The sequence below is a fragment of the Melospiza melodia genome, chromosome 1 (genome assembly GCF_035770615.1).
Source record: "Melospiza melodia melodia isolate bMelMel2 chromosome 1, bMelMel2.pri, whole genome shotgun sequence".
Lineage (NCBI taxonomy): Eukaryota > Metazoa > Chordata > Aves > Passeriformes > Passerellidae > Melospiza > Melospiza melodia.
This window is the reverse complement of record NC_086194.1, coordinates 102,266,903-102,291,158: the sequence shown is the minus strand read 5'-3', so window position 1 is coordinate 102,291,158 and position 24,256 is coordinate 102,266,903. Positions and strand designations below refer to the sequence as shown.

Here is a 24,256-nt window from a genome sequence, read left to right as displayed (position 1 = left end):
GACCCACTATTAATGAACTGTTACTCAAACTATTACTGAGGGCCATCTTTACAACTATTTTCATTTTATTAATGTGTGCTTAAACACTAGTTCTCAAATATTATGATTAGTGGGTCCTTTCAAACTCAGAATATTGTATGATTCTATAAAAATTAAACACATTAGGCAGAATAATTTATTACATAAAGGAATTGTGCCACGGGTCCTGAGACAGTAGTAATTCAACCAAAGCCAAATTCGAATACTTGGCTCCTCTCTCAACATTAATCTTAATTATTTTTCATTTTGGAAAACCTGTGTTTGTATTCCTTCATGCATAAACCTTCAAGACATACTTTGAAAGCACAGGCAGATTTTTAAGTTAATGATTAATAGCAAGTAATAAATATGTGTGCAGAAGAAAACTCCAAACCTTTACAATAGGAGGGTCATTTTGGTCACTTCCAAATTACTGATCCTTTCCTGTTTCATTAAAAACTTCATGAAAATCTTGATCCGAACCTTTTCTACCTTTTTGCCCTATAAATTCAGGAAGAAAGTACAAGTTGCTACTTTGAACTTGAAATAATTCTCACTTGGGGATATTTTGCACATTCAAAGGGTTAAAATACCTTCTCTATGAAATACAAAGCAGAGTAAACCCTCACAATCCCTCTGATTCAAGTACACACTTCTAGATATGCCCGATCCAACATGTTAATCAGCCATTATCTAATCAAGTATTTATTCATTGCAGCAACCAAATTTTACCTCAATACACTACTATATTGTCACATGCATATTCCCAAGCTCTACTAATTTTTTAAAATTTCAAAATTACAAATAGCTTTTTCCTTGAAGGCCACAAAATAGGATTACTTTTGTGCTAAATGGCTATTTTTGACACATGGTGTTACAAAAGAGTCAATAAAAATGATTTTTCTATAAACAGATTTGAGGGGTTGAAAACTTATCTTTTACCCTCATTTCCCTCAAAAATCACTTTATTCATTTCAACTTGCTTTTATTTTATAAAAGAAACTGTCAAAGACTTATATTTGAAAACTTCTATTTGTAAATGTCTAAATAAAGTCCTATTTTGACTATCCAGTTGCTGAAGGATTGCTTAAATTTTTAGTTCTTGTACGATAAAAACACAAAAAATAAATTGTTATCCAAGTACAAAGAAAAACATTCTAACAAAAGACAACCAGTATTGGTTCTTGGGAGAGTGAAATGACTGGGTGGCTCTCCCAGCATTCTGTAACCAAGACTTGGCCCAGATCAGGTGTTAACAGTTAATTTAGGTGTCTTATTTTATGAATATAAAAATGCAAGTGCTACTCACATTAGCACTAAGTGCATGATGGAATTCAGAGTCCAATTTCACCTCAGACAAGTTTCAAAAAGCCCACAAATTGTCATGAAATTCAGAAACCCACAGTAACACAAACTGAATGTTTCCAGTAGAAAATCAGCTACACAAGCAATTCCTGGATGTCCTAAGACAAAATAAGCTTTTCTCCTGTCTCAGTGTGTATTGCATGGGCTGTTTTTGAACAGCTACACAAGTGCCTTGCTCAGCAATGAGCTCCAGGCTTATCGTACTCAAGACTGCACTGAACACAGCAGTCCATAAAACAACACACACGAATGTTTTATGCAGCACAAAACAGACAGATTTTAATAACAAAGTGATAGGCATCAAGGAAAAATCGCCTAGTAAGTGCCTGCAGACAGGTCCCTCCTTTGAACCTCTTTGCCATCCACCCTGGAGTTGTTTACCAGTCGGACACAGCTTGCAGATGTGGAGAGTGCCCCCGCTGGCAGGCTAAAGAGGGGTCAGGGTCTGGGTAGGAGAACTGCAGCTCCTCTCATTACTCTACCAGACAGCATTTCACCCAGCCAGGCATCAAGGCCACAAACATCAAAGATTCACAACTTGTTCACTGTCCACACCCAGAAAAGTCTGCAGAAGTTTTCATGAGAAAAGCAGCTGGACTGTCAAGGACAGTTTGCTCCTACAATAAACTGTTTTAAGGTCTCATCTAACTACTACCTATCCAGCTTTATTTTCATTGTCCATTTCAAAAAATAGCTGGTCAATTTAGGAACAGCTTTACTAAGAACCTTAAGAACACTACAAAAGTTCATCTTGGCAAGGCTCAACTACTGAAGTCTATTGACGCAGGAGGGTAGGGCTAAGAAGCACTTCACTTAAATGAAGTCAAATTTGTCCATTTGCCAAAATGGAAAGTGGTAAACAGGTATTTCTGTATTTTATTTTATCAGAAGCTAGCAATCTTGGTTTTGGAATGCTGTTATCAGCTATATACAAATGCTACTTGCTTTCATATTAATGGATTTCACTTGCCACACACCTGCCAGAAACAATTTCCAGAAATACTTTTTTCACTAGCAAAAATACAACACAGTATAAAAATTTCTCAGTATTTTTCACCTATAGGCACTTTTATATTTTTCAGTTTTTAAGCTCTCTTGGATGTCAGTAGTCACAAAAACTCCAGATGTCAGAACAAGGTCTGTTAAATTTCAGACCTGAGAATGCACAGACAACCAAAATGCAGCTTACTATACACAACCCTCATTCTGTGCCAAAAGTCTTGATGGGACAAAGCAGTTACTGCAATGCCACACAGACAAAAAAGGTACAGTATAGTAAACCATGCACAAAATTATTACAGGTCAGGTCTACATTTGGAGTATCTCACCAATATAGCCACTTTTTTCCTTTCATTCAAGAGGCAACTACACTGAATCACTGAAAGGCTGAAGTTGCCAGGGACCTCTAGAGGTCATCTGGTCCAAAATCCTGTTTAAGCTGGGCCATGACAGTGTCCAAGCAGCTTTTGAGTAACTCCAAGGATGGAGACTCCACAGCCTCCCCTGAGATGTTATACTCTGTATTACACACTGTATCAATACAGCAAAGCTGTAATACAAACTACAGAAGGTCAGTTTAGGTCCCCTTTAATGCTCTAAAGGCTGTTCCTAGCAAAAAATCTAATGGTAACTCAGCACACCTTTCCATCTTTCTGCACAACTAAATCACTCCTATGCTACACAGAGGTCATGCAGGTAGATAAAGGTGATATTAAATATCAATTTACTCTATCATTTTTGATGCATCCCATCAAGCAATGACATCAGCAACATGGATACCCAGGCACCAAGCCTCCACTGCCCCAAAACTCACAAATACCAGTCCTACATATCTGCTCATCACCAGCAACTATCACACTAATTCAGTCTACAACAGTGAGAATGATTCTCCAATAATAAATTTGTGATTACATTAAGACTATTCTAAGACAGGATATTCATCTCAGCACAGAGTGTTCCTACCCAGCTCACACAGGGTTATATGGATGATCACTGCAATGGAAAAGTAGCACCTTGTTATTTTTCATTTGCAAGAGTACCAACTATCTTTATGGTGAAGGTTTTCCTGACATCTATTGCATAATGCCATTCTTCTAGTACCTGCTGGTCTACCTTTACTTCATGCAGCATGCATTGTGTGGTCCTACAAGGCCATTAAGGAATAGTAAAGAAATTGTGTTATGATAATTTGAACGGTACAACTTGGGAGGAAACAAATCAGAAAACTCATATGATGTCATAGAAATTAACAGGAATTAATCAGAATTACTAACAAAAGAGAGCACAAAACTGCAGCATTCCTCCACGAAAAATACTATTTCAAAAGCTCCATTTTGCCTCCATGGAAACACACAGGAATAGCTAACAGAAACTATTAAAAGTATTTAAAATATGTGTTCTTAGCAAGAAGTTACATGGACCGTGAAGATGAACTGCAATACAGTCAGATCACTTTTCACAAAACAGGAACACCAGGTTCTCACCAGAAGAATGCACTGGGCTGCAGTTCTAAGTATCAGCAGAGGTAGTAAAGACAACTCTTATATTAGAATACAAAAAAGACTTTAAAGGATGGATATTATTTCATCACAACACAACCAGCACTCTGTCTTAAGAGGGCATTTTACTTCTCAGTAGATCTACAGAGAAAACTAACAGGAAACCAAAACAGCTAAAAAGTTCTTATGCTTTCAGCACAGTAACTTTCTCTCATATCCAAGTTTTATTAAACAGTTTTCTTTCAAGCTTTCTGATATTTGAGGAAAGAAGTAAATGTACAGAAAACAGTTACTGGTAATAATCAATAATTATTAATGGTTGGTTGAGGGGCATGCTGGGTGTTGGGGTTTTTTCTCATTTTTCTTAAATAAGGGGGAGAAAAAAACCTTTGAAAATCTCAAGTTTGTTATACTTTTAGGCAGTCTTAGAAGAAGTATAATCCAAGTTGAATTAACAATGAGTTATAGTAAGAATTTCTTTCAAGTCTTTAACCAAGATACTGCTCTCATCAAGGAAAAGGGTAAGAGGCTGCAAGAGAAGTGCCGGGGAAGCATGGTTAGTACTTTCCCATCAGCAGATCTCCAAAATTGTATCTGCATTTTAAAAAAAACCAACAGGAATTGTGGCTTCCTTCGGGTGCTGTGTCATCCCACGGCACAAAAGAGAGACAGTGTCTGCACTGAGAAGGAAGAGCAAGAGTGTCAGCAGCAACAGGACACAGAACATACAGATCTGCACACATGGTCAATATAACAACAGCGCCCTTGCAAACAGAATTTCCCCAGAGTTACCTTAGGACAAGAGCAACTTTACCTGGCCACATGTGGAACAGAGCACACCTGGCACAATACAGCCGTACAGGATTTCTTAGAGAGTTCCCAGACATGAATACAGAAGTTTTAATTCTCTCCAGGCATCTTTAGCTCAGATCCCAAACAGTGGTGCACATCTAAAATTCTGAAGGCCAAATTGAGACTTAATAACCCTACAGTAATAATAATGTTATGGTACATAACTGCTATACTTGGCTGTTCTCCACTTACTGATTTATGAGAAACAATGACTAGTTCAGCCCTCTGGAAAAAAAAAAAAAACCCAAAACAGATACTTCATAGGACGAAGTGGATTTTTTCTTTCTAAAAGATAAATAAATAACAGGATGAGGAAGATATACAGGATGTGATGCTCCATTAGCAAACATCACATCTGTTACTCATATTTTAATATCTTCCCTGCCACCCTGAAGCATACCATGTGCAATTAAGAGGAAATTGCAATGCAATTTTTTAAATAAATTATTGTCAACAGTCATACAGTACTAAGCCAAATGCAAATCACTAAATCAATTCAGCACCAATTTAAAAAGTTTCAATTGATCCTCAATTCATTGCTAGGTTATTATAGCATCTTATTAAATGCACCCACCACTTTAAGACTCCCTCATTTCATTTGTGATTACAGCAAATATTGATTGCAATGGTGGCCTGGAGACAGCTCCAAAACATGCAACTGCAGTCCCTGAAGGCAGAGTTTAGTGACAATATTCTGTTCCCATGTCTGCCCTTCAGACAGACTCAGCACAGATATAAAAATTCAATCTAATATTTTACTGGTTCAAATGCATACCTGCCTGAATTTTATTAAATTAAGCAGAGAAATCTGTCATGCTTTTAAAATATAAACCTTAATCAATTTTATCTTTAAATACTGTTTTGGAAACTGCTTCAAAGCAGCTCTGAAAACAGTCTGAAAAGGGAATCACAATCTCAGATTACAACTAAGAGCATTGTAATTTCTTCTCCCTGGTTTTTAAAAAACAAAAACACAACACAAACAGATAGCAGAGGGCATAGCCAGTTTGGCAAAAGCTGCGCTCATCTAAATACAGTGACAGACTATACCTCTCTTCTGACATCTGCTCCTGCTGCTGTCTGGAAATGACCTCCTCCACCCCATTCTTCCTTTATTTCAACCCCCCTGCTAAGGGGATCTCCAGCATTTCCCTCCAAAACCTACAATGAGCTTTGTTCCCATAACATGCTGGCACCCAAAGCTTTTTCTCACCCCTCTTGTCAGGTTAAAGGGAAAGCCTAGCAGAGTCCTCATGCACAAATTTATAATCCAGGCCAGCCTCCCTGCAGCTCCTAATGTGACAGATCTAAATAACAGATTGTCCACAAAGCTCCCCCACCACAACCAGGTTGATACACCTAAATTTGATAATGAATTTTCATATACTTCAACAAAGAATAAAAATAACATGAAGTTTAATTTTCACACAATTAGATGAAATCTCTAAAATATATCCAGAAGATTTAGCTTGTCTAAATACCTGGTGTATACTCCTAGCTGGTTATTTAGAATTATGGGTATCTAACTATGGGATACAGACTGGTTTTGTTTAGAGACACCTCTAAGTTTTGACAGAGAATTCAGCCAAAGATTGAACCCATCTCTATTAGAAGAATTTTTCTGCAGGCCCAGTTGGATTCTGAGAACTCTTAAGCAAGGCAAAGCAGAGTCATAGCATGATCACTTTCACCATCTGGTGCAATAGCTATTGGCCTAAGAGAGAGTAATAATTATAGCAATCCAGTCAAATTATAAATAACCAAGTCAAAACTGGAATGCTGGTATAAACAGACACTAACATGGCAACACTCTTGCTGTCTGGCACAGGTACGACATAGCACCCAGTTCAGTCTGTAGAAATCTGTGGATCCACTTGTGAATTGGCATTTCACACAAAATGGACCTCCTCTACCACCAGTCTTTCTTCCACAAGCTGTTCCCCAGTCTAGGTTTCACCACCTGTAACTATAGCCACACACCCTTGAAATGAGAAGGACATCAAGCCACCAAAAATTAGTGAACAAGAAATACACAGAGGCTATGTTTCTGTTTTAAAACTTTTCCCCTACAATAAAAACAAAATGCCTGTAAGTATACCATGTACGTTTGGGGTTGCTTCACTTCATTCTATTTCCAGTCTGGTCTCATGGTATGAGCATCCATTAGTAGATAAAGAGCATGCTTTTTGTTTAGTTTTACTGGCAAGGAATCCAGTGTCTGTGATTCAAGGTCTGTGATTAAAAATGCAAGTTAGAACTGTAGGAAGAGGTTTGCTTCAGCTAAGCAGCCAGGGACTGGAACAGTAATCTAGGTGCAAGCCCTCTCAGAAAACTTCCATGAAAAATGACTCCCCCAAAGCCAACTGCTGGACCTCAAATCTTTGTTCAGGTCAGACGGGTACATAACAAATCCTCTCACCACACATCCTTTTCTACCATGTTTAAAAATATCCACCCTTCTCCTTGATCCCTGCTACAGCCAGTGGATGAACAAACCAACTCCAAAAGGAAAAAGAAAACTAATCCCAAGTGCCCAGCTCCCATGGTGGCACACAGAACAAGCAAGCAAAAAGGCCAGGCATAACTCTGGTATTGTCTCCTCCCTAAGGCTGGGCTGGAGGAGCGACAGTGGGAGTGCTCTTGCCAGCTGTCAAACAGACAGTGTGACCCTCCATATCACCTCACACCAAAACCAAATCTACAGCTGACCATTCAAAACATATTCAGTGAAATATAAAGTAGAATCTCTCAAGCACTACAGTGCAAGGCAATCAGACCAGAGTTCCTGGAGTCTGAGTAATTACATTTTCTTTTCATTTTTTTACTACATTTTCCTTTACGAAATAAGGCAACATAAAATCCACGCAAGAGCTTTTTTTCTACTCCATTTTTCTGTTTCACAATTTGTTTTTACTCCCTTTCCGGCCACATTTCGCTCTATCCTTTCCCCTCCTCACTTCTCCCCCCATTCCCCTAAGGCCCAACTCCTTCCTGCCTTCCTGTCCTGTGCACCAGCAGAGCTGCTGGATCTGGTGGAATGGCCCTGCCAGCTGTTAGGGATGTCTGACACCTCACATGTTTCATGCACTTGAAATGCAGCCTCCTATGGCAAGTGCAGACTGAAGAGCTCAAAGAACTTGCAGCTGAACAGTTCAGTCACTGCCTGGACCAAGGTGATGGCAAATACAGGGTCTTGCTCACACTGCACCATTGTGAAGACTACTCCAGACTATTTTCTGAGAAACACCATTGCCTCTGGCAACAGGGGAAGGATGGGGCACCCAGCATCTTCCTACTGCTGCTCTGAATTCCACCTAAATTTGCTATATCAACCAAGGAGGCTGAGCTAAGCAGAGTGTACTGCTGTAGAGTAAGTAGATGAATTCACTCCACTCTCACCCCTCTTTGTCCACGTTTGAGCTCCTTGGAGCTCACTGGGATGCTTTGCAAGCCAGTTCACTCCTCTGAGCAACAGAAAACTGTGCTCATTTTGGGGTGAATCAGGGCACCTTCAGCAGAGGAAGACCCTGCACACAGCAGAACTAGGACTGCCCTGCTCATAGCAGCAAGCACACAGATAATCTCGCTAGGCAGCACCTTGAGCCAAGATGGAGAAGGAAAAGCAAAATCTACTGCCACATAATTACTAGACTCCTCCTCAAGCTGAACACCTACAACACTTTCCAAACTCAGTATGTTTGTGTAAAGACAAATATTGACTGACACAATATTTTTATAAGTCCGCCATTTAAATTTCCCTCTGTTCTGGAGCAAAGGCCAGAGAGCATAATCTTCCACATGAATCAGTGTTCTAGGGTTAAAATTCAGCACCTCTGATTGAAGCTGAAAGAGAGGTTATAATCAGATCCTGTACTGAAGTTTTCTAGTAAGCACACAGAAAATTACTGCTGTGTACAGTGCTTTCTGTTTGGAGTATTAGAAGTCACTTTCAAGTGGAAGTTAGAACACAGAAAACCTATTAGCATTCTTTACAGAAACTTTGCACCATTTATTAGTCACATATTTTGGCATTTTGTATTGAATATGTATGTTAAGGGATGGGAGAACAAATGTTATTTACCTCCTTTACATATCACTGTTCCAGGGCACTATTAATAAGAAGCATGTCAGTTCCACTCTGTAGAGGTTACAGAGGGGGAAAAAAAGCAACATCAGGCTCAGGCCAAGCATCCTAGGCACATAAGTAACTTGTCTAGCCATCTCCATGGTCCTGGCCACGTTCCAGTCCTTGCACTATGAGCTGATCCCTCATCATATGCTGGTGAAAACAAAAATGTCCAGAGTGATCTTGAGTGGTATCTATCATGCTGATATTTTTCCCCCTCTCAGTACAACATTATTACTCGACAGGGTGGAATGAAGCTTTTTCCAGCCATACTCTGGCTCCTCTGGAAAAGTTGTCATCCACCAGGTGTATGGCCCAGCTCTTGGAGCAAATACAGCCTGTCCAAATGAACCGAGATCTTCTGTTCTTACAAACCAGCCTTTCCAAGACTCTAAGTTCCAGCTGGTTCACCTATCAGAAAGTGAGAGTGCAAGCTTACTGCAGCTTCAGAAAGTAAGAAGTATAACCATCAAATGACACATTTTATCTCTGAAGGTTTCCAGATCGTTTTAGCTGAATTATCCTGGGTCATAAACACAGTATGTTTGGAGAACAGCTGCACATTATATTTCAGCTAAGGTCTATCCTTACTCCACTTAGCTCTCTCTTCAGGCCAAAGTCAAACACTATGAGACAAATATATCTCTTATAAATCACATCTTTCAACAGCAACAGTTGGCCAGCTCGCTGACATGTGGATGCTGCAGAGCACACTCCCTCAGGCCATAACCACTGAAGTCAGCCCATAGATCCAGCTGCACCAAGGATGGAAACAAGAAAGTACTGAGAATGGGAGGCAGGGGCTTTCCTGTATTAGCAGAAATTCTCTCTTGAGGTACCCAAGGAGAGAAAGAAGCTGCTTGGGGGAAAAGGAAGAAAAGAAGAGGGGTAGGAAGCTATGCAGAGGGACCAAAATGGTTTAGTTGAGGCAGCAGCTCTTGGAAAAAAAAAAAAAGCCCTAAGCAGAGAAATACATATACCCACAAGATGGGTTCATTTAAAACTCCGATTCTTTTGGCTGGTTAAAGAGACCATCACAGCCTCATAAGGCTCTGGAAAAAAAGCACAAGAGAGGGAGGGAACAGATCTGCTAGTCCATTAGACCTGAGATAAAAGGAAGGGAAGGAGGAAGAAAACAATTTTGATGAGAAACCAGAAGTCCCACAGTACAGAAATGCAATGGTTGGCCAGTAAAAAACAACTTAAGAACATTGCATTACTGAAGGAAAAAAAGAATAAAGATCAGATTATCAATGGCAATGAATTCAGGATTAACTGGAACGGAAAGGAAGGACTATGAGACAGAACAGCAGAGCTTCAGGAAGCCAGATCAGGACTGAACAGTACAAAGCAGACATGCAGAGAAAGCCTGCAGAGGCAAGACAGGATGGTGAGGGAAGCAGAAACAATACAAAAGTGGGGACAAGACGAAGAAACAGTAGAGATATATTTACAGGGCTCTGTTGGCAACAGACAAAACAATAATCGGTGACCCAGACAGCAAATTCCATACAGAAGCTGCGCTGGAAACCAAAATTTTGGCCTTTCAATACGAAAAGAGGGCTGAAATAAAGACAGCTAGAGACTTCTTGCCAAGATCTCCATGACAGGGCAGGAGGCAATGTTTTTAAATTGAAAGATTTATACTGGACATAAAGAACAAATTTGTTGTCATGAGGGCAGTGAAACACTGGAACAGGCTGCCCAGAGAAGTTCTGAGTGCTCCATCACTGGAAGTTATCAAGGTCAGGCTGGATGGGTTTGAGCAACCTGGTCTAGTGGAAGATGCTCCTGTCCACAGCAGTGGGATTGGACTAGATGAGCTTCAAAGGTTCCTAATAACTCTACCACTTATGACTCTATAATGACTTCCAACTTCCACTCCTGTGTCCCCTTAGCAGTCTTGAAATACAGCAGCTGTGTTCTGTTCTATCCCAAAGCTGATTCACAGAGCAGCAAAATAGTTTCTTATAATATCCTCCAATAACTCATGGAAGGGCGGCCTGAATGACAGATTTCATCACTGATAATGATCCATATCACACACTTTTTACACAAACACACGATGCATTTCTCCTGATGTGCACAGCAGACATGCTGGATTAAAAAGGAAGAAAAAAAGAATATAATAAAGGTGGGATTTGTACACTTTATTGGAGAGAAGAGAGACACAGAGAAGTGAAGAAAATAACAGTTTCACAAGTATAAGAGTCATCTGTAACACTGGAAAACTGGCCTCTGGTAGATATCTCCTTTAATCCTAAATCTTACAGTAAGCCTAAATATATCATTTAGTTCAATGGCATGACTAGATAACATCAGAGTTTCAGAACCACAATAAGATAGGGATGTCAATAGACAGAACTAGAAAAAAACCCATATATATTGAAAACAATCTAGTCAAGAGGGTTTTGTGGCTTTTTTTAATCTCATTTAGATTAGAAGGATTAAAAAAAAAATTTTAAAAAGTCAGAACAACAAAAATATTACCTGGCACCAGGAAAACATTCCTCTGGCACAGAATACATATTTATGCTCATTCTGCAGATACTCCAAAAACTCCTTGAAACATTCTCTAAAGTTATGTATGATTTTCCATCCTGATAAGTTAGGTTCCTGTCAGTGTTTTATAAAACAATCCTTATTTACCTACTCTTCTTCTCACATTTTCCTTTGTTTTCATTTAGCAGTCACACAATAGTCAACAGCATATATTTTGTCTGATTGTATCCCAGGCATTTTCTGTCACATCTGTATTGTCCTTTACTCTTTGCAGTGCTTAAAATTTAGTACAACGCACCACAAAAAACTAATAATAATAGTAACAGTTAATAATATCATCATCATCTAAGGAAATTCCCACATTTTTAGGCTGTTTGTAAGGTTTAGAGAGGAGACTAAATGTAAGCTACATGTCTTGAAAAGGAATTCAAATTGTTTTTTGATCAAATCTGCCTGTGACTGGGCTCTTTGAATACAAATTTGAAATGCCCCAGACAGACAGAGCACATCCAGGTCACAGTAGCAAGCCCCTTTCCATTCCAGCATCAAACCTGGCAAACAATATGCCAGAGGTACATGTGAGGACAAGCCCTCAGCAGACAGACAGGAAGGAGCATCCCTCCTGTAACTGCCAATTTCTGGTGAGGTCGTCCAAATCAAACTGAGGTGGTAGCCGTGCAATTATAAAAAACAGGAGATGGAGAATGGTAATAGAGCCTTGTGTCTGGAAATGAGCTCCTCTGACTTGGTGGCAGAAAAACTGAAATGTACTCTCCTGCAGCTTCCTCCTCCCCAGCCATAAAATGCATTCTATAATCTCCAATAAAAGAGACATACTAAATTCTGCAAGAGATTGCAACACTCATTACAACTAAGCTACAAAACCAAATACTAAATTCTGAAAGATATGATTAATACTTCCTTCACCCAAAAGAATGTTTAAAGAAGTTTGAATCAAAAACTTTAAACCTTCAGTCACAGAACAGCTGCAAAGTCAAGATCACTGAAGACTTGGTCTTGGGACACACATAGGTTTGAAACAATTACAAAGACAGGTGAGAGAAAAACAATAGCAAGAACAAGGTAATCTTCGATTTCCATGTCCTCTAATCCAGCCCCAGTTGAAGCCAAAGAACCAAAATCCATAGCTTATCTTCTTCCTTAATGTGGAGAGCAGGCAGAGGATATATGTACAACTCTCATGGTTAACATTAGACCTTTCAACCAGGTAGAACAAAGCACTAAATCTGCAACTCCCCTGAGTTCTTGTGCACACAGGAACTAAAGACAAGCAAAAGGCTGATGTTGCACACATATCAACTCTACTCCTCCAACCACAACAACAAAAGAGAAACTAAAAATAGGCAACCAATTAAAAGAATGGCTACTTAACACACTCTCATCTCAAGTAGATTTCTTTAAAATAAGTAACAACAACACACCTTTCAGAATCCAAAGTTAAAAGTGTTAAAATTGAACCAACACACACAAAAAAAAAACCTTTTTGATAATGAAACTCATGGTCAACACCACCTTTGATTGTCAAGAAAGTGTTGTGGAATCAAAAGGCACAGTCCAGGCACTGCTATCACACCTGCCAACCCACCCACGTGCTGAAGCAGCCGTAGGTCTTGACCGCGCCAACAGAGCTGGAGAGCAGGGGCTGTAAATCACAGCCTTGCACATTCTAAAAAAGAAACTGGTATAAGGTTTTGGAGCAAGTGTTAAAAATAAATGCATTTTAATGGGTGTCCAGGCCAGGCCCTTCAAACAAATTACTGCAAATATTGAAATATAGATCTGGTGCTAAAAAGGAGCAGGTCATACTTTAATCTTACAACTGGGATAATATTTCCTTGCTACAGAGAACATTGCTAATTAATGAATGACTTTCAGCCCCAGCTAACAGATGTGTAGAAAGCTCCAGAGCTATCTAGACTGCCTTGAGAAAAGAAAAAAGTATTTTCTCTCTTCTCTAGTTGTAAAAGCATAGCTAGCTTTGCAGAGACACAAAGCAGCGGGCAAGGTTTCTGATTATCCAGGGAACACAGAACCTGCTTGACAGCAAACAGATCTGATTAATGCCTCTACCCTTGTGACTTCATCATGCCTTCTTTGAAAAGGATCAGCCTCCAGTTTCTGATAAAGATCACTTCCAAGCTTCTGAAACCAGCATAAAGTTAGTGTTGATGATGAAAATGAATTCTGTTCATAGCCTCAAGAAAATCATGACTGCTTTAAAGAGAGGCAATAAAAAAGTAAGCAAAATGTGACTTTGGCTTCTTTTGCTATTCCAGTTGAAGGGTCAAAGGAATTAGGTGGCCTGCCATCAACTCAGTGCTTGCAACAAGTGGTCCTTCCTGATAAATATGAAAAGAGTGCAGCCAGTCCACAGACCCAAAATTCTCATGTAGAGCAGAAAATCCTATTTGCATGATGGCCCTTGCAGAGCTCAAGCTAACAACAGCTACTTCAAATTCCTGTTTCCACTCCCTGTTTCTCAGCCACTACTGGTCTGTCACTTGATGCTTGGACTTGGTTGCATTACATGCACAAGCTCAACAGCCAGGGCTGGAAGCGGCCTGAGTTTCACAGTTTCACTCCCCAGACTGTTTTCGATGCTCTGGCCTTTTCCAACACCTCTCATCTTCAGTCCTACACTTTCACTGCACACCTGTTTATAGGAGAGGCTGGAGGAGGGAGAAGCCATTTAAAGGTAGGTTCTCACTTAAGTAACACTGAGGGTCACAGAGGAGAGACCAATGGAGTTGAGGTTTCCAGCCAAAGTTTGGGGGCACTACTACCCCTTTACTCCACTGTGATTAGCAAGTCCCATACATAACTTCCCAGAGGCACCTCCCTTGTTTTCTGAGTGCCTAGCTTGCAAGATGGAATGTGAATTAAACAGTCATGACACAAATATAAAAACTCTGGGTTAGATTTTCCAAATCTAAAGCTAGCTACAAATTTTCTAAATTGCAAATTCTTTACTTTGGTTTTCTTCCATACCCCATTTTTCAAGTGCTGCAGTAACAGAGCTACTGAACGCAAAAAAAAAAAAAAAAAAAGCCAAAACCATTAACTGTTGCTGTTAGAAGTTCCAAACAGCAAATGGGTCTGGGCATGTAGGTAGAGCAGAAAAAGTGAAGAGCCTTAAAGTTTCTAAGCAGAATCTCAATTCATCACTTGCCAAAGAAAAAAAAGGCATATGTGATAAAGAGCACAGTTATGTCATGTATTGAAGAAAAGGTCATACCTCAGGAGCTCCAAGCTGCCCAACAAACCCAGGGGAAAAAATAAGACTTGTAGACACAGCAGAATTGTGTTAACTTAAGTCTGACACTGCAATGAACTGAAAAGTTTGCACAGCCTTCAGATGGGAGCTGGCTTCCCGCCAGCCAGCTTGAACCACAAACAGAACAAGCTTCCCTCTGCCTTTAAGTATTGTGTGGGCACATTCAGAACATCATAACAAGAGGCATGAGAGAACATCAAGAAAGAAGTCATTCCTCTGTGCTTCTGATCATACAAAGCTGATTGTTTTGTTGTTTAATACCAGGATGCATTCAACACAGCCGAGTCAAACAACACGGAAACAGTATTTCCATGTTCTGGAAGGGCCCTTAGCTAGCCATCATCTTCAGTGTTACAGAAGTGGGAATGAGGAAATCAGATCATTTCCTGCAGAGTTTTGACTCCTGCAGAGGTCTGACTATAAAACACACCAATTCATCCAGAAGTTACTTGCTTAAGGATTACAGTGAACGAATCCACGCTAATTATCCAAGGAGCAGTAACTTCCAGACAGGGCAGGAGACACTGCAAATGTCCTCTGCATTTGAAAAAAAACGGTACTACCTCAGATAAGCTGTGTTGTATTTAAGTAATAAATAAATCAACACACAGCACTGCAGAGTTTAAAATATTCTAAACTTAATCTACGTAATATCAAAACAACCTGAAACATACTTCATGGCTCAAGGATCGGTAATTTAGAGGTAACAGAGTTCCAGATTTCAGAACCAACAGCATGGAACAAAAGATCAATGCCAACTGGGAAAGAAATTATTAACATATGTGGTACAGCACTAGCAATGTAGTGCTAATTGCTAAAACTACAGTATTATAATAAAGAACACAGATGGTGTTTGATATAGAAATAAATAAATAAGAGCATCAAAAATTATTTGTTGCAAAAAACAAAAAGAGCTTATTACATTAGCTTATAATTTGTTTAGCAACAAATTATGTTCTGCACTTGTCAATATAAGAATTTATAGTCAAAATGTAACTTAGTAAGTACACAAACCAATGCCAGGACCACATTTGTTAAAAAAAGTCTTCATCTCACAGATTTCACAGGTCTGTTCCTGGAAGCTGGGGAGTATTTCCACAAATGCTAAGAGATGACAGCCAAGGCTTGAAGCTGAGCAATACTCTTTTTTTCTAGCCCACTCCTAAACAAAGAACAGCACCCTTCAAAGTTTTTTGCGGGGAGCAAAGGGAGAAGGTTTATCTTCATACCTTTGTTGGTATACAGCTAAATGTATAGAGCAGACAATAACCCATTGGCCAGGACAGAAAAGACTTTTTCAGCTCACTGTTCTATCTATTTTTAACCTAAAGCCTTGAAGCTAAGAAATCATTATTGTATATTTAAAAAAAAAAAAAAAATAAAAAAACTTTTTTAAACGCCTGAGCACGTTGTTCTTATTCTGGAAACCTATCTTCAAGAATAAGTAACCCAATGCCGAAAATCTGTTTTCCATAAGGATACCAGTCAAGCTGTAATTATGCTTGCAAGCATAAAAAAAAAAGAGTCAGTTTTTAATTTCTACCTTAAGATATGGGAAAGTAGTTAGCTTTGATGCCAGTTTCTTCTATTCACTTATTTTATCAGTATCATTCACAGTTTCTAATGCAAACCAGATGATCACAGCCCAATTCTGACTAGCAACTAGCTAGGTGTGTCATTTCCACCACCCGTTCTTTAGCAAAGCAGAAAATATTTATCTCTTTTCCCATTTTTATACCATAGTTGATCTTGTTCTGTAGCTCACACACTATTTACATGACTGGAAACAAAAAGTGCTGAAAGTGTTGTCAGAAAGAAACTCCTGCGCCAGGAAACTCTCACTGACTTCTCCCTGCATAAGCCCAAGAGGCAGAACTCCAGCTGCCACTGGAAAAGGGCTCCCAGCTCTTTGCTCACAACCCATGGTGGCTGCAACACTGGGCTCATCTGCACAACACTCTGTAGTACTAGTGCAGATCACTCTGCATCGCTGGCCCACACTGCAGCCAGGCCAGCCTTCTCCGGACACTTATCCACGCTGTGAGAAGGACCTCCCCGCACTTACCATGACATGAAAAGTGCTAAATTTTCTGTACCAGAGTATTGGGGTTCCAGAGCAATTTTACTGTTCCCTGTTGAATATCTTTGTGATTAAAAAAAAGAAAAAAAAAAGAGAGAGAGAGGGAAAAAAAACCCAAAACCATGACACCATTATTATTAGGAGTTGGACTTGAGGATGCCTGTGGGGTCCCTTCCAGATCAGGACAGTCTCTGATTCTGTGATTACTAAATAGTTTCCAAGAAAAACTGGTGTCATTCAGTGTGAAGTGAACGCTGGTGACAATCTCAGTGTTGTATTATATTAATACACCTAGGGAAAGTTGTACTTTTTTTTTAATGTGGCATAATTGACCCATACAAAATAAATCTTCCCAATTTATTTTTTATTACTATCCCATTGTAGTTTTGATTAGAAGGTACTCTTTTTCCTCTGGCAGACAAAAAGATCAATTTTTTTCATACAAAATTGATCATGTTATGTTTGTATGACATGTGAACTCAGACCATCCAAAATTCCTTTCATAATTCCTTAATTTATTGACCAAACATACACTTTACTTTTAGTGCCGAGTATTAAATACAGATATTTGTACTTAAACTTCACATCTGAGGATGAAAAGCATAAAATAGTCAGTAATGATTTAGGAACACATACACTTCAGATCTACAATGCAAATGTATCTTACACAGTTGATCATATCTTATTAAAAGGCAACTCTTATTAACTCATTATTTTTAAAAAGCCCTACCTAGTACCTTACTCCTCAAGCCATCCTTTACAAGTACTGTTTCCAGAAAAAAAATCTTTCTTCCAGGCCCTTGCTTTACCAGAAGCTGACTCATTTATCAACACAAACCTTCTGCTTTAAAAGCAACACTGTAGTGTGGAATTCAGCAGTGATACTTAAAACCTGTTGGTTCACAACCTGTTGGCCACTTCCATGCCAAGCACAAGACTGCAAACAGCTTTTGTTGCCACACCTAAGCCAGACAATAACCAAAGGACACTTATAGTGTCCCAAAGTGCTTATAGAACACTATAAGCATGTTGTCACAAAATACAAGACCTCCTTCTATATGTAGCTCAGATTGATTAATAATTAGTTAATTACTAATAAGTTTTGGATTTTTTTTTTAATATGTAGGCTTGGTTTTGCTCACACATGCTATTTTCCCCCTACACAGTTCAGTTTTCAGTTAGACAATTCTCTACAAAAACAGGAGAAAATATTTTGTTATTAATGCTTGATGTCAACAAAGATAGATGCAGAAGAAACTTAGTCAAGAGCACAACATATGATTGCACATTTTATTACCAACAAGAAGACGGGAATAAAACCCAAATCAACTTTTCTGCAAGCATGAGAGAGGGTGAGACTCCATCATTCAGATGAGAAAGCAGTTTATAAATAACAGAGGCTGACACTTTAGAGGATTAGTTACAGCCTCACTCCCAAGCCATTGCCATAATGAAGGCACCTAGGAAGAGAGATGTACATGCTTGTTTGTTTTTATTACATCTCTTAAAGGCTGCTTGGCTTTGTTTAGCTTCAGTTATCATGGTCTGTAAACACACAAGCTCCAAATTAGAGGGCTTGTAGAACCGTGTAGAGCACATTTCACTTACTGCAGTCTCCCGTTTCTGCCACAATGCCAGAGGTTTCCTGCAGCTAAGCCAGGGTCTCGCTTGTATGGAGACATCACAGGAGGCACAGCCAGAGCACTGGGGCTGGCACAGGGAGACCTCCCCACCCCGTGAGAGCATGGCTGCTCAGAAGCTGCTATGAAAAATTTCACTGGACAAGCTCAGAGCTGACATAAACCAGCAGCTCACAAGTGAAGAGTGAACACGGACAGCCAGTGCCTACCAGGGTCTGCACGGACCCAGCCTCAGCTCATCATGGATCCTGGATATCACCATCTGCCCACTGCCTACAGAACACACTGCTGATTGGAGCCCAGCTTTGTATCACTAAATCCATCAGCAGAATTGGGCACCAGCATTGACAGTTGCAGCCGAGAATACAAAGAGCAGTTAAGTAACCAAGTTTCAGTCACTAACAATGAAAACAAAAAAAAGAATAAATGAAAGTGCGAATATTAGGGATAAATTCACAACAAACTATTTGCAGCTGAATAATCCAACACTACCTACAAGCACTAGGGGAGGTGGGAAGGAAGAAAGAAAAAATCACACAGAACAAATAAGATTTCTTAATTTCCTGTAACTTATAAAGGAAAAGGATTATAAAAGTTTATTATGATTTATGCGCTCTCCTCATGATGTTCTATTGAATGCTCATGCTAAAGACAGCTCCAGCCACATTCTTTTAATAGCACTTGTAGTTTATGTTCCAGGACAAGTGCCAGTAGCTCATGATCCTCCTCTTATCAATTCTGCCTTGATGGAATGAAAACTCATTTTCCTGGTCTTGACACACAAAGCCCCTCTCTTGTATACTACAAATATATACATATAAAATAATTTGGGTAGTGGAAAGCATTTAACAAGATCAGGACCAGCAGTATGGCCAGACATAAGGCCAAACAAAATCCCCTCTTGGCAAAGAAGTTTTGTGACCAATCCTTGCCACTTCACTACTGCTGTAGCTGCTTAAATTTCTCTGGCTACAGGAATTCTACAGGGAAGTATTTGTCCATGGGATAGTTCCATCTTGCAGTGGATTTGCTTTCAATAATCAAGTAATTTTCTGAAACTAAAAGGAACAAGTAGTGCAACACATGTACAAAGAAAATATATGAGTGTAGTGGACAAAAAAATTGCGCAATATGATCACTCTGTCAGCCGTGCTTTTTTCCTACCATTTTCCTACCATCAGTAGGAATCATCAGTTCAGATGACAAGCCAGAATACATTCAGGATGTTCAAAACTCATATCTTCTGCTCAGAATTGGACCTCACCCCTTGGGTGCTCAGTCCAGGACACCAGTGACAGTGATGAATACATTTAAACCACAAGCTACTGAAGTTAAACAGATTAGAAGCTCACAGAAAAATAAAGAAATCTCATAGGAAAAATTTTCAGGCACACAAGACCTATTAGGGTGCCTCATCCAAGTAGCTGGACAAGTTTTTTGAGACAGCACAAAAAAATCTGCCTCCTCAACTGATAGTGAAGTGGGAACTCTGGATCCAACATTTCTCACTCATAGTAGCAATGCTGGAATAGGCAAAGATGCCCAGTCTCCTAAAATCATAGTTAGCTTTGTCAAAGAGGTACTTAACTGAAGCTTCAGATGTCCTTTTATCCCACTATACATCAACTTTTGGTTATAACATGCTCTGGGGTAACAGACACTTACCTAGGAGTCCCATTCTGCATAGATGTTAGGGAACACACACAATTCATCTCACTTTCCTTTTCAATATTAATTGTTAAACTTCTAACTCAAGGCTATCTTCATCTTACCCCAGTACCAGTCTGATTAACGGATGCAAACCTTTCACCTTTCAATTACACAGTAAATTTTCACTGCTTCATGAAACTGATTAATCCTGTCATATCCTTACCCATAGATAACTTAAAACGCGTCTTCAGTACAGAACCAATTATCTTTGACCGATAAAGGAGGCATCCTTCCTTCTTCTTATTTCCTTTGGGTCATCCTTTTTTTTCTACCTATCAAGTCCTCTTAGGTGAGGTCTTTTCACTGCAAGAACAGTGAAAAGTGAACTTTGAAACAGCACCATCAATCTCATGCTTTTAATATGTTTCTCTTGGATTAATACTCTACAGGTTATATAGGACAAGTACTGGAAGTCCTCAAAAGTAAAAAGCTGAGATAGTCTGCAAAATGTGCTAGAAGAAGCTAAAGGAAAACAAACACAGTTTGAACATGGGTGGTTGATTGGACGATCTGTTCCAGTCCCAAGCAACCCTCCCTCAGTAGCTCTGTGAGAGTCACAACAGCTTTGCAGCACCCACCTGGTTCAGGTGTGGTGAGGAACCACCGTGACACTCTGCAGAGAGGAAACACAGCCAATATCCAGCACTCTTCTCCTGAATCATTAAATGATTGTCTAAAAGACTACTTTAGAAGTAGCAGACTGCCTGGAGAAAGGATTTTTGCTCTCTGTTCTGTTAAGCTGGTTTCCAAAAGAGAAATCAGCTTTGAATAAGTAATGCACACTGTGCAGTGTCTAGGGGTAAGTGGCTATATTTACTTTAAGCACAGTTAAAACAAAAACATCCATGAGTTACTAGGCAATCAGGATATATCTTCTTTCACTACTGGATATCAAATGTCAGAAAGATCCTATGGAGCAAAAACAACAAAAACAAATTAAAAAAATTCTTCTAATGCCATTAAGACCTCAAGGTAAACTCATATGACACTTTAACACAGAAGCATGAACAAAGAATTAAAGCATGAACATTTTCCACTAGCCCTTTTTCCAAAAGACCACTCACACAATTACAAATTCTCCCCTTTCTTCCCTTTTCTTTTTTTCTTAGTAAAATATGTCTCTGTTTGGGGAAGTGGAAACTTTCAAATGCACAGATGTTTGTGATTGCAGACTAGCAGCCTGCTGGGAGCCATTAATGGTGTAGAGAGTAAAGTTATTCAATCATCTATAAGTCACTTTTCAAAAGTGTTGCACTCAGTCGAGGGAGTGATTAATGGTGCCCAGCAATGACACAGATTACCCCCTGCCCATGCAAACTCTTTGATTTTAATGCAGTTAAGCTACTGAAGTAAACAAACCAATTTGGGTGTTCAACAAGCTCTTTGTCTCATTAAAAATTATTTGACTAGACTAGTGGTAAAAGAATATTGCATATGTCCCCAAACTCAATTTGGTATTCTGTAATCATAGCAGCAATTACATTTGCAAAAAAAAAAAAGTTTAGAAATTAACAGTAGCAGAAAATGGTCAACCTTTCATTAAGGACTTTCATTATGGATTTTTGTGCATAACAAAATTAATATTTTCTAATCACCATGGTACAGCAAGCAAGCTTCTGTATGTTCCAAAGAGGCCAACAGCAACTACAGTCACTGAGCCAAAGTTTCAGCAAGTAGTTGCAAATCTGCTGTCCAAAAGCAGACAGCCCTCTACTCCCAAGCAGGCTTCCTGCAAATTGCAGGTCCTTCATCCCTCAAGAACACCTGCTGCAGCTTGATGTCCAGCTGAGCTTGGCACTTCATGTCAGGGCAAGTTTTCCTTCCCTCCCTTGCACAACCAAAATGATAAATATGAATGCGGCAAGTGGAATTATCAAGGTTGAGTAATTTTGTTTCTTTATTTAAATGTTAGGTGCCCCATAATGATTGGAATTCACGTTCTGGCAGTAAATTTGAGTTCATAATAGCCATGAGTGTATGGCTACCTTTGTGCTGCACGCACATTCAGTGCCAGAGACAATGAACTCAGAAATCACAGGGAGAACCCAGGCACTTCAGCAAAGCTGAAAGCAAACCTCTGCCCAAGGAGTTTTGGAGGGAGTACCCACTGTGGGCATGGTCTGATGACCACTTCAATTCTTTCTGAGGTGATGCACCAGGACAGTGCCCCAGAGCTATTTACGGCGCTAACACCACCAGCTCTGTGTGAACTCCCACACCAGGCCCGGCCCTGAGAGGTGGCAGTGAGACACCTTCCTGTGCCACACCACAGCCCCAGGTGCCACTTTACAGCACCTTCCCTGTGCACATCACAGCCTTAACACTTCTACTGCTCAGCAGAAGTGTTACTTTCTGTTATTCACAGAGTAGCAACGTTAAAAAATGACAAGACCTCATCTGAAGTGGAGCTGCCAGCATTGCCATCCTTGGTTTTAGGAAATGTCACTGGACACGTATTTCACAATATATCAAAGATTGCTTTCAAACCTTCAAACAGTTATCAGAGTCTCATTTTTCATCACATTCCTCCCAACAAATGATACCAGCCTTCCGCATCTTGTGTCTGAGAACAATGTATCCGTTTCCCACGCATCCTGATCAGCCTCTTCACTCTGAACTCACTCCAAACCCATCTCCTAACACCCTGCCACTTCCTGACCACTCTTCTCAACCTTTCTTTTATCCTTCTCACACAATTTTTACTGCTTAATCTACACAAAGCCACTGCACCCCAACCTGACAGGAACTTGGTAAAACCTGCTTAAATTGAAAAAAAGCGCAGTGGATGGCAGGGAGGATTATTTTCCTTTGGCAGTACAACATATTCAGCATTTAAAAAGTATGATATCAAAGACATATTCCAGATCAGGACAAATAGTACAGTTCATATACATATATGTGATGAGCATTTTAAGCTCCCAGTGTCTCATGATACAGGACTCCTATGTAGATGTTACTGTCTGGTAAATTTACAGAGGAGGATCAATCTATGATAGGAAAAGCACACAAAAGTGACAAAAAGAAACAAAGCTCAGCAAACAGGGGTAGTATTTTATTTTCTTTATCAACACATAATTTGAGGGGGAGGGTGGGAGATTGTTCCAGCTATGTCATCCTCAGAACAGATATAATCCATATCTGGAAGGCCAAAGGCTTGCTCCAAATGATATTATTACACAGCATTAGAAAGCAGATTTTTGTCACCACTCCCAGTTTTCACAGGTACTCCAAAACATGGGAGAACTTACAGTACCCAGACTGTCAAAGTCAGTATGTAACAACTATAACCACCCAGGTTACTTTTACCTTATTTCTAACATTCCCATATATCAATTTACTAACTCCTTTGTTGTACTTAATATGCAAAGAAACGTGCAAGGTTCTAATTAAAAATAATCACATATTTCCAGCAAGATGTATCTGCATGTAGCTTTGCTTCCAAATACAAAGTGAAATATAAGAGAAATGTGTTGACTTGCTAATGTATTAAAAAAGAGTTTACATTTTTACAGTATGCTTCCTTTTTGTTTTGTGTCCTACTTTCTGGTCTATTAAAAGATTTCTTTGCTTTTTAATTTAAATTATCTTCTCTTTACCTTTTCTTCATTTCTTAGTTGACAGGATATTATTACTCCTCATGGAGAATGCTCTTCCATACATAAGACTACTTTAAAGCTGCATTTAATTATTCTCACTCATTTCCTCACCTGAAGCAGTGGCAATGCTATCTATCCTGTTCTCTCAAAGGAGCTTCATACATAAATCAATCCTAAAGAATCAAAACCAAAGCATTAATTGTTACTGTAAAACAGAACTGAGCTATGCAAGGAAGCTACAGATACTGAAACCTACAAATCTGAAGTCAGCATGAATGGATTTCTGTGTCAGTTCCACTACAACTTTCTTATTTGACCTCTGCAAAACATCCCTTGGTTCAATGCAAAGGACAAAGTAGAAAAGGCACACGGTTTTTTTTTTTTTGTCAAGATTTCTTTGTTAAAGCTGTCCTTACCTCTAGCACATGCAGCTTCTTATAGCTTCATCTTGAATGATGTCTTCTCAGATAAAAATCTTCTCCAGTCTGTAACCTGTCCACAAAAGTTGAGAAATTTCATTGTTTTCAATTATGTTTTGTAGAAAGTGGGCAAAGGTGATCTGACAGCATCGAGA

The 24,256-nt window shown here is 39.4% G+C and overlaps 1 protein-coding gene across 3 annotated transcripts in view; it reads right to left on the bottom strand.

Annotated features, from left to right (window-relative positions):
* Window positions 1-24,256, bottom strand: part of SEMA5A (semaphorin 5A) — a 314,341-nt gene that overhangs the window by 271,564 nt on the left and 18,521 nt on the right. For all 3 annotated transcript variants that reach the window (XM_063162897.1, XM_063162890.1, XM_063162903.1), the window contains exon 2: window positions 24,099-24,174. The gene's annotated coding sequence lies outside the window, so the exon portion shown is untranslated. The remainder of the gene's footprint in view (window positions 1-24,098; window positions 24,175-24,256) is intronic.